The sequence below is a fragment of the Neomonachus schauinslandi genome, chromosome 2, assembly GCF_002201575.2.
Source record: "Neomonachus schauinslandi chromosome 2, ASM220157v2, whole genome shotgun sequence".
Taxonomy (NCBI): Eukaryota; Metazoa; Chordata; class Mammalia; order Carnivora; family Phocidae; genus Neomonachus; species Neomonachus schauinslandi.
In genome coordinates, this window is record NC_058404.1 from 80,129,753 (window position 1) to 80,141,836 (window position 12,084).

Genomic DNA, 12,084 nt, shown 5'->3' on the forward strand with positions numbered 1-12,084 from the left:
TAGATTAGGCTCACCCACATAATTTCCCTAACTTTAGGTCAACTGTGCCATATAATGTAATACGATCATGGAGTGGTATCTCCTCATTAGTCACAAGTTCCTGGGATTGGGTGAGACATTGTGGGGGGGGCGGTGGGCGAGAGGCATGATTCTACCCTACCACACCATGGAACAAAATACAATAACTAAAAATGATGACTGTAGAATTGAATTTGGCTTGCCTGCCCCAAAATATAAACTAGGCATTAAAATACTGAAATGCTTCTGTAGCCTTTGGGTCGTTCTATCCAGGGCCTGGACACTCTCCCAGCCCCTCCTCTAGGATGACCACAGCCCTGCCCTGCTCTCGCAATTAAAGGACTGATGCCTGCCACAGCAATAAACCTCTGGGCTACATTCTGTCCTTTCATTGCTTGGTGCCCATGAAATACCAGTCATTAAATATTTTTAATTCCACCCTTGGATTTGGCTGTATATTTAATGGCAGAACGGATGTTACAACACTATTAAGTTGAGTGAAGAAGACATGTTTATTTAGAATGAATAGATAGATATGTAGATACATTTATGATAGATTAGATAAATAGATAGACATAGAGATATAGAGATATACATATATGCATGTAAGTTGGTATTGGCTTATTTACACTAGTGAATATATATAAGAGCAATTCCTGAAATTTGCATGGTTTATTTACATTATCAAATATGCATAGAAACAATTCCTGAAAAATATACCATAAAACATTAACAGTTGTTATTTCCAAAAGATAGAATTTCAGGTGATATAAATTTAATTTTTAAAATTTTCTGTATTTTCCAATGAACATGTATTAATGGCATAATAAAAAGAATATATGATAAAGACAAAACAAGTTCTGTACCTTTCCTTCTATGACCTTGAGGGAAAAAAAATCCCTTATTTTTGAACCTCTATTTCTTAATCAGTAAAATGAACTACATGATATTTTTCACCCTTACCAGCTGTAAGAGCTTCTGATTCTAAATAGACTACTCAACAATGTGCTTAAGTTCAATCCAGGTTAAAAGAAAGGGCAGGGAGAAGGAAGCCATTAGAGTTACTAGAAATTAAGTCTTCATTTTGTCCACTTAAAACATTGTAGAAAACTGTAATTTCTTTTTACGGTGACGTGATTCATTCAATATCAAGGTTCTCACTGCAATAATTCACTTTTGCTAATTGTCAAGGAGCTGTAGGTTTATTCTAGCTTTTAAACTGCATGACCTGGGGGCGCCTGGGTGGCTCAGATGGTTAAGCGTCTGCCTTCAGCTCAGGTCATGGTCCCAGGGTCCTGGGATTGAGTCCCGCATCGGGCTCCCTGCTCCTTGGGAGCCTGCTTCTCCCTCTGCTTCTCTCTCCCTCTCTCTGTCTCTCATGAATAAATGAATAAAATCTTTAAAAAAAAAATAAATAAACTGCATGACCTGAACTGTCATTATTGAAGCAACAAGCACTGAGGATACTGGAGATTCCAGTGGACAAAACAGCGAGGCCAAATCCATGGAGCCAAATTTCAAGATGGAGAACACAAATGATGTCCTAACAAGTGAATAAATAAACAAGACATATTGTTATAAAAACCTGAAGGAAATGAAAGAGGAAGTAACATTTGGACTGAGACCTGCAGGATGAGAAGAATATAGCAGAAGAAAAAGCCAAAAAAAGAGGCAGAGAGAACAGCAATGCAAAGTTCTGAGACAAGAAAGCGTTGGTGTGTTTGCAGAATACAAACGAGAATGGTATGATTGCACTAGAATGAATGAGAGACAGTGGCACTGGATGAAGTTAAAGAGAAATAGGCAGGTACCAGATTAATAAATACCCTTAGACCAGGGTGAAGAATTCAGATTTTATTATAAATACCAATGGGAAGCCATTCAAAACTTTTAAACATGAAAGAGATGTGTTTTTGAAACTGTTAAAAGACAACTTTGGCTGTTGAGTAGGGAAGAGACTGTAAGAGGGCAAAGGTAGTACCTTGGAGACTGCAGTAATCCAGGCAAGACATAGATGAGCATCACTAAGAATATGAGGCTGTCAATGAGGATGGACAAAAGCAAATGGTTTAAAACATATTTTTAAGGTACAATCCGCAAAATTTGCTGATAAGACTGGTTGAGATGGTGAGAAAAAGGGGAAAAATCAAAATGGATCCTAGAGTTTTTCCTTGAGCAAAGTGATGATTGGTAATACATTTACTAAGATGAGAAAGGCCAGAGGAAGATCAGTGTTTGAAGGTGAAATCAAGAGCTCTATTTTAGACATAAGTATGAGATGCTTATTAAACCTCCTACACCAAAAGTCAAAGAGGCAGACATCAAAGTGCAGAACTCAAAGAGGAGGCCAGGGTAAAGATAACAATTTGAAAGTCAACAGAATATGGATGGTAGTTTTAAAAAAAAAAAAGGCCAGGAGGGAACAGAGTCAATTCAAAATTTAGGGACAGTAAGCTTGAGTATAGGAAACAGAAATCAATTATGTTAACGTAAAGCACACTAGTATCAAGAAGAAGAAATTATAATTACATACTTATGATTCATCAAAAAGTACATGCGTTATTAAATGCACATATTTAGGACTAAAGTTTAGAACCTAAAATTCCTTATTAAGTAACAACTGGAGAAAAACAGTCTCATTCCCTAAGAGAAATATAAACCTGAAATGTCTAACTTCTTACCAGCAAGTCACTTACTCATGAATAGAAACAGCAAAATCAAGTCAGCAACAGTCACTAGGAGCCCAATATTGCCAAGCCAACTAACTGCTCTGCCATGGAATATGGAGGCCACTAGGACTTAAAGGCAAAAATCCTGACAAATTTCTAAGTAGCTGATAATTATAATGAATTCATAATGCCCTTAATTCTGAAAGCACTGCCATGTCTTGTGTGGACATTTATATACTACAAATGTTGAATATACAAACTTATATTACATGTTTAAAAATGAAATGCAGTTAGTTCAATTTGGCAGACAATTTAATGATTCAGTAAGTTGGATTTTTTTTCTCTAATTTTCATTAGATATTGACATTAATAGAAGAGATTTTCAAAATTTATACTGTTGGACAATTTTGCAAGTCAATTTTAATTATACTTCTAACCAAACTTATTTTTTGAAGTTGTCTTTGAAGAAATATAATGATCATACATAATATGTCACTTCAAAATATAAACTGAAAACATTTGTTGGCTTAGGATAATATTTAACATATCTATATATAAAATTAATTTTACATAAATCCAATACATTTGATAGTCTTCAGATATTTAAACTGATTTATGCCAAGCAGTGTGTTAAATATGTAAAACACATAAGATACTATTCCTACTCCCAAAGAGATTAAGAATTTGTAGCAGTTTTCTGAGAATCAAAATTTGAGTTTGATTACAGCTTACATTAATATAGGTCAAGAACTCATGTGATAGAATATGAGCAAATGTTTTTATTTCCTTTGCTATTATAAAAATATCTCTTGAGCAATAAATTTTAAGGCATCCAACATCATGACTTTTCATCAAAGTCATGACAAGGACTTAGGACAAACCTAAGTCCTAAATTTTAATCTGACCCTTTTTCTTATAGATAATATTGTAATTTCACTACACTAAAACACAGATAGGGTGAACAATGCTATGAGACAGGACAGCATAAAAGTTAATAGCATGGACTCCATCCAGAGCCAATCTACTTGCTTTCATATCCTAGCTGTGTGGCTTTAGACAAGTTACTTAACCTTCCTGTACCGGTTTCCTTATCTTTAGCATAAAGATAATTCACATGTAAATAACTTGCAACTCAACAACAGAAAGACAGCCCAATTAAAAATGGGCAAATGATTTGAATAGTTATTTCGTCAAAGAAGATATACAAATAGCCAATAGCACATACAATGATGCTCGATATCATTCATTAGTCATTAGGGAAATGCAAAACAAAACCACAATGAGAACCACTTTACACCCATTTATATGGCTATATTCAAAAAGGATGGACAAGTGTTGAAAGAATGCAGAAAAATTGGAACACTTGTACATTGCTGGTGGAAATACAAAAGGTGCGTCTGCTTTGGAAAACAGTTTGGCAGTTCCTCAGAAGTTAAACCTAGAGATGATTTATGACCCAGAGATTTCACTCCAAAAGAATTGAAAACAAATGTCCAAGCAAAAACTTGTACACAAACATTTGTAGTAGCACTATTTGTAATCGCCAAAAAGCACAACAACCCAAATGGCAAAAACTGATGAATGGGTAAACAGAACGTGGTATATCATACAATGGATATTATTCAGCAATAACAATGAACGGGATGCTGATACATATTACAACATGGATGAACTTTGAAAACATTATGCTAAGTGAAAGAAGCCAGACACAAAATGCCACACATTGTATGAGTCTGTTTATAGGAAAATGTCCGGAATAGGCAAAAATACAGAAACAGAAAATATACTAGTGGTTGCCTGGGACTGGGGACTTAAGTGGAAATAGAGAGTGACTCTTAATTGTTGTGGGGCTTCTTTGTTCTGAGATCACTTCGTGGTAATGATTGCACACCTCTGTGAATATACTAAAACCACCGAACCGTACATTTTTTAAAAGGGTATGTTTTATGGTATGTGAATTATATCTCAATAAAACTGCTATTTGTGAAAGTAACAATAAAAAAATATATAGGATACCTGTTTCATGAGTGTCATCAAGATTAAAATGAGTTGTTTGTAAAATGCTTAAATAAAAATGCCTGACCCATAATAAGTGCTATATAAGTGATAAGAGAATTTCTCATCAAGGTAAAAGTTCACATTTTGGGGGCACCTGGGTGGCTCAGTCATTAAGCGTCTGCCTTCGGCTCGGGTCGTGATCCCAGGGTCCTGGAATCGAGCCCCGCATCGGGCTCCCTGCTCGGCTGGGAGACTGCTTCTCCCTCTCCCGCTCCTCCTGCTTGTGTTCCCTCTCTCGCTCTCTCTCTCTCTGTCAAGTAAATAAATAAAATCTTAAAAAAAAAAAAGTTCACATTTTGTTACACATCCCTCGCCACCCTCCAAACACATTGTACTAATAAAATAAGTATAAAAATAATTTATAATATGTACAACCAATAAAATATTAATATTTAAAGTGTAATAAAGTACACAAATAAATAGGAAAAAGCAACACAATATAAAAATGGCCAAAGAGGGCGCCTGGGTGGCTCAGTTGGTTAAGCGACTGCCTTAGGCTCAGGTCATGATCCTGGAGTCCCTGGATCGAGTCCCGCATCGGGCTCCCTGCTCAGCAAGGAGCCTGCTTCTCCCTCTGACCCTCCCCACTCTCATGTGCTCTCTCTCTCTCATTCTCTCTGTCTCAAATAAATAAAATCTTTAAAAAAAAAATGGCCAAAGAATAGACAGTTCAAAGGCTAAGAACTCCAAAGAGTCTAGAAAAATATGAGAATATAATCAACCTTACAGTTAATCAGGAAAATATATAATAACAAGATACATCTTACATGCATTCAATTTGGCAAAAAAATACAAAATTCTAATAACCCCAAGTATTGGTGGGAATGTGCAGAAGTGAACAAACACTTTAGAGAGCAAGTGGACACTATTTAGTAAAGTCAAAGATACTTATACACTATGAATCGCAGAGCGCATGCTCTAAAGAAACTCTCTCACGTATGCACAACAAAACAAACAATTTTTATTGCATCTTTGCTTATAGTAATGAAAAACTGGAAATATTGGTTATTATCAGAATAGATATACTGTGGCATTCATACAATGGAAACCATATACAGTAATTAATGAATGAACTAGGATTGTATCAACATGGACAAATCTCCAAAAACATAATTTTGTACTAAAATACATGTTTAAACATACATGAAGAAACCCTACAAGTTCTGGGACATAGCCTACTAATCTCAGATGATAAATGGTGGCTGAATTATGATTCTGCAAAGGTATTCCCATAACCAAACATCCAGGGAAATTTTACAACCCGTGGAATTCTTAGACCAAAAAATAAATAGCCACACATACAGGACCTACATGCTGTGAATTGAAATGGTGCCATGTTAGGGCTTCTGAAAGAACCAGAGCAGGAAAGATTGTTCAAACAGAAGATCCTCGTCCTCTCTTTTTTTTTTTTTTTGAGATTTCTCATTTTTATTTTCAACTGTATGTTATTTTTTTTAAACTTAATTTTTTTAATTTTTTATTGTTACGTTAATCACCATACATTACATCATTAGTTTTTGATGTAGTGTTCTATGATTCATTGTTTGTGCATAACACCCAGTGCTCCATGCAGAACGTGCCCTCTTTATTACCCACCACCAGGCTAAGCCATCCTCCCACCCCCCTCCCCTCTAGAACCCTCAGTTTGTTTTTCAGAGTCCATCGTCTCTCATGGTTCGTCTCCCCCTCTGATTTCCCCCCTTCATTCTTCCCCTCCTTCTTCTTTTTTTTTTTCTTAACATATATTGCATTATTTGTTTCAGAGGTACAGATCTGAGATTCAACAGTCTTGCACAATTCACAGCACTCACCATAGCACATACCCTCCCCAGTGTCTATCACCCAGCCACCCCATCCCTCCCACCCTCGTCCTTCTCTTCAGCCAAAGATCAGCAGACTCTATCACCTCCCCATTACAGAGCTGCCCTCTGTTTCTCCAAGTCCTTCTCCAGTTTTTCCTTAAGAGTCTTCTTCTTCTGAATTTTCCTTCACCTGTAGAATTCTTCTCACTTTCTCTCATCCAGCTCTGTGATGATATGAGCAAGGGTACTGGGGAATGATGGCATGTTCTGTGGCATTTACACACCTGTTGGTTATCTTAATAGCTTCGTCCAAAGTAACAAAGGAAGCCTGCAGTGAAGCTCCTCCCACTGGTACTTCCACTGCTCTGGCTTAATTCTAATGGCCAAGCCAGTCAGTTCACACCTGCTGGTTCGTTCCTTCATTCCTTCGTTCCTTCGGATAATGTTCAAACTCCTGGCAGAGTCACACCGGCTGCATTATATTTCTTCTCTGGAAGCTTCAGTAGGGCTTTCTGTACATTGTGGACAATGTAGTGCGGAAGTCCCTTGCTGTGAACGTGGCCTCAGCAAATGTAAAGGCAGCTTCTCTCAACACTTCACCCATCAACATTTGAGTCCCTATTACCTTCTTTAGGATCTGTTGAAATGGAAGAGTTAAGGCAGTTAGAGTTGCCCGACTGGATGGTGGGACATTGATAATTTGGCTGCAACAGCCCCAGCTCCAGTCTCCCTCTGCCCACGTCAGCGTCGGGACAGTGCTAACTCAGGGAGGGAAACAGAGATAGCAATTATATCTGTAATGTTGTATTTCTTGAAAAATGAAGTAACTGAAGTAAACACAAAATAATATAAAGATTTGATAAAGGTAAGTGGTGGGAACACAGATATATATTACATTTTCCAAAGTTATCTATATAATAAAGAATAACTTTTAAGAAGTAGATTTAAAATAAAAATTCATGCCTTCTAGTCCCTAAGCAAAAAGATTTTTTTCAAATACATGCACTACTTTTTCTAATTTTTCTCTTGATATTTCATTCCCTAGTGATTTAAATTCTTCCCTATCAGCCTCAATGACTAAGTACCTTTGGTTGTAATTAAATAACTATTTAATTAAGAGATAATTTTTAACACTTTTATAAAGGATATCCTTTTATATTTATAGTGTTGGAAAGCATACCATTTTATAAAGGATAATATATAATATAAATTATTGCAAATTTGTAATAAAGTTCCTTCCATACACTAAATTTTTATTATGGATGTATACTCCAATTGCTCTTCCATTTCCAGACTTTCAGCAGAGTATTTTTTAACAGCATAGACATTTTTAATATTGTTCAATGATTCAGGTGCCTGGGTGGCTCAGTTGGTTAAGTGACTGCCTTCGGCTCAGGTCATGTTCCTGGAGTCCCAGGATCGAGTCCCGCATCGGGCTCCCTGCTTGGCAGGGAGTCTGCTTTTCCCTCTGACCCTCCCCCCTCTCATGCTCTCTCTCTCTCATTCTCTCTCTCAAATAAATAAATAAAATCTTTACAAAAAAATATTGTTCAATGATTCAAGGAGGAAATTGCTCAAATCTTGACATCATTTTTTAATCACAATTTATTCAATTTAGATTAACCTCCCCTTTTAAAAAAGTATTGCTATGATTGACCTCTAACATATTCTTAAACCTGTGACCTTTTTGGTAGACATAAATAAGAAAAAAGAATAGTCTTCATTCTTCCTTTACCCAGTTAATCCACCAGAAGCAATTTAAGTCAAAAAGCTTAGGAATAATTAAATTTCCAAGCAAAAATATAAGGAGAAATATAAGCTTCAGAATTTAGTACAATAACTTAGCTAACAAGGCAAATAGAATGGGATTAGGAAAATCATGGTCACTCCTACAACATATACAGGATGAGTAGAAACTCTTTTTTTTTTCAAACCATCCAGATTAACAAGTTAATTTTTTCTTACGGTTATCCAGTTAGTTGAAAAACATTAAGGAGATTGTTTTGTGAGAACACTGTAATAGGCGTTGTGTACATATTTTTTCATAGGCCATGTTGTACGTAAGAAGTATACATAGGAGTGAGGAGTAAAGACTCCTTAAGAAGCACTTTGGAAACAATCGTAATGCAGAACATTAGCAAATTAATCAACTCCAACATCTTTTTTCTAATATCCGATTCCAACATCTTACTTCTAATATCTGGTTCAGAGTGCAAAGAAATGACACATCACCCGATATTTTGTATCTTTAGCACAAAATTATGGCAGAATCAAGAAGTAATCAAGAAGTTTGGCTTTGGACCTCCAGTCTTGTGATTTTTTATTTTATTTTATTTTTATTTTTTTCCAAGTCTTGTGATTTTATTATGGTTTCTCTTCAACAGCTATATTCCTTCAAAGTTATATTTATTTATTTAATATACGCCATGTGCTAGATACTGTTAGAAGCATGTTAGAAATAATAATTCATTTATATCAATGAGAGTTAAAAGATGCAGCACTACAAAATGACCCCAAATTTCAGTGGCTCGTAACAGCGTGTATATCTCATTATATGTTGACTTTGAGTGTGACTCTGCTTCATGCCCTCTTTACTCCAGGATGCAGGCTGAAGAAACCCCTATCTGAGACATCACCATTCTCACAGCAGAGGGGAGAGAAAGAATGGTGAAAATATATGATGGATCTTAAAGTTTTTGCTTATAATTTATACACATCACTTAAGCTCACATTTCAAAGGCCAAAAAAAAAGTGACTTGACCAAGTCTGACAATGGAGCAGAGAGATGGGTAATCCTCCCAGGAGGAAGAACTGTGAAAATTGAAAATGCTACAGCATACCATCATCATAGCAACTATGCTAGGACAGATTTTATTATTATGCCCATTTTACAACTGAAGTAACTGAGGCATTAGGATATTAAGTAACCTGATGAAGGCCACACACCGCTACTAAGTAACAGAGCCAGGATTTGACACCCAGGCAATTCATGCTCTGAACAACTATACTTCTCTGACTCCTTATGTTCTTGAACTATTATTTTCACTTCTTCATCAAAATTCTGAAATTCATTCACGCAGAAATATTTGACAGGAAAAAGTTTAAATAGACACTCTCCCAAAGGGATTTGCATTTTAAGGCAATAAAGCCTTAAGATAAAGGTGCAAGGTTCAGACAGCTGGATTTCAGAAGCTTAGTGGAGAATGCAGCCTTCCCAATGCCTCTGAAATCACATCTAATAATCAGCCCCTTATTCTGTGTATAAACAGTCACTTAACTGCCTTGCTTGAGTCTATGCTCAAATATCACCTATTCAGACAGGTCTTTCCTCAAAATTCTATTTTTTTTAAAATATACATGCATCATTATCACCACAATAACTACCTCTTTTATCCTTTATCCCTTTCCCCTGCTTTATTTTTCCCTCATAGAATACTAATTTTATCAGGGCGCTTGGGTGGCTCAGTGGGTTAAGCATCTGCCTTCGGCTCAGGTCATGATCTCAGGGCCCTAGGACTGAGTCCCATATCGGGTTCTTAGTTCAGTGTGGAGCCTGCTTCTCCCTCTGTCTGCCACTCCCCCCTGCTTGTGCTCTCTCTTTCTCTCTCACAAATAAATAAATAAAATCTTTTTTAAAAAAATAAAAAAAAAGGGCGCCTGGGTGGCTCTGTTGGTTAAGCGACTGCCTTCGGCTCAGGTCATGATCCTGGAGTCCCTGGATCGGGTCCCGCATCGGGCTCCCTGCTCGGCGGGGAGTCTGCTTCTCCCTCTGACCCTCCTCCCTCTCATGCTCTCTGTCTCTCATTCTCTCTGTCTCAAATAAATAAATAAAATCTTAAAAAAAAAAATAAAGTGCTAAAGGAAAAAAATGTTAAAATAGCACTCTATGTTGAGTGAATATATCCCAAATGGGTGGAATAGACGTTTGAAAATGAAAAAAACAAAAAAATTCCACATTCAAAAACCAGGAGCTGTGTGCCTGTGCCTGGGTGGCTCAGTCAGTTAAGCGTCTGCTTTCAGCTCAGGTCATGATCCCGGGGTCCTGGGATCGAGTCCCGTATCGGGCTCCTTGTTCAGCAGGGAGCCTGCTTCTCCCTCTGCCTGCTACTCCCCCTGCTCATGTGTTCTCTCTCTCTCTCTCAATCTGACAAATAAATAAAATCTTAAAATAAAAAAGCCAGACACAAAAGAGTACACAGCACATGGATTTACTTATTTAAAACTCAAGAGCACACAGAACTAACTTCTGATGATAGAAACCAGAACAGTGGTTGCTTCTGGCAGGTAGGAATTAACAGACAGGGGCCACAAGAGAACTTTTTGCAGTGACAGAAATATTCTATATCTTGATTGACTATGCGTTACGTAAGGTTATACACTTTTTAAAACTCACTGAATTGTACATTTAAACCTGTTTTCCTGTACGTAAAGTATACTTCAAAAAACAAAAACCACAGCAGAATTTTCAAATAAATTACAATCTAGTTTTAAAATTTGTATGGAAAAGCAAAACTTAAAATAACCAAGACACTGTTGAAGAAGGAGGAGAAAAGCGAGGAAAACACTTTATGCACATAAAAATCAAGATTTATTATAAACTTATTGTAATTTTTAAATGTGGCATTTGTAAAGGGATAAATTGACCTATGGAATAGAACACAGAGGCTCCAAACAGAATCTCAAACAAATGGAACCTTGATTTATGTTGGAGATAGCACTGAAAATCACTAAAACTATATTTGATGAATAATACTGGAAAAATTGGTTATTCAAACTAATATAAAATATACACATAAAAAATTAATTCTAAATTGATTGGAGATTTAAATGTGATGGACAAAACTTCACAATTTTCAGAAAAAATATGGCAAAATATTTTTATGACCTCATGGTAGGAAAGAACTTTTCAAAAAAAAGATACTGATAAATTTGATAAATTAAATTTTAAATTTCTGTCTATCAAAAGACACCAAAAGCAGAGTGGAGAAAATTTTACAAAAAGGAATAATAAAACAAGAATAAGCTAGATTTATGAAGAACTTTTACAAAACTATAAGAAAAAGATAGGGGCGCCTGGGTGGCTCAGTTGTTAAGCATCTGCCTTCAGCTCAGATCATGATCCCAGGGTCCTGGGATCGAGCCCCGCATCGGGCTTCCTGCTCCACGGGAGGCCTGCTTCTCTGTCTCCCACTCCCCCTGCTTGTGTTCCCTCTCTCACTGTGTCTCTCTCTGTCAAATAAATAAAATCTTTAAAAAAAAAAAAAAGAAAGAAAAAAGATAAACACCCCTCCCAAATGGGCAGAAGTTCAAAAAGCATGTCACAGAGAAGAAAAAAATAAAACAAACAGCAACAAAGAAAAACACAGAGGAAAATGTCAACCTTATTAGCAGCAATATGAACTCTTCCTTTTTTTTTATGTACTATGTGCTGCAGGAGTAATGCTTAGAGCATTAGATATAGAGGTTGTGCGAAATTATGGGTAATGCAAAATAAACAAATGTTAAAATCAATGTTCAGCTAAAACTAAGACCCTAAC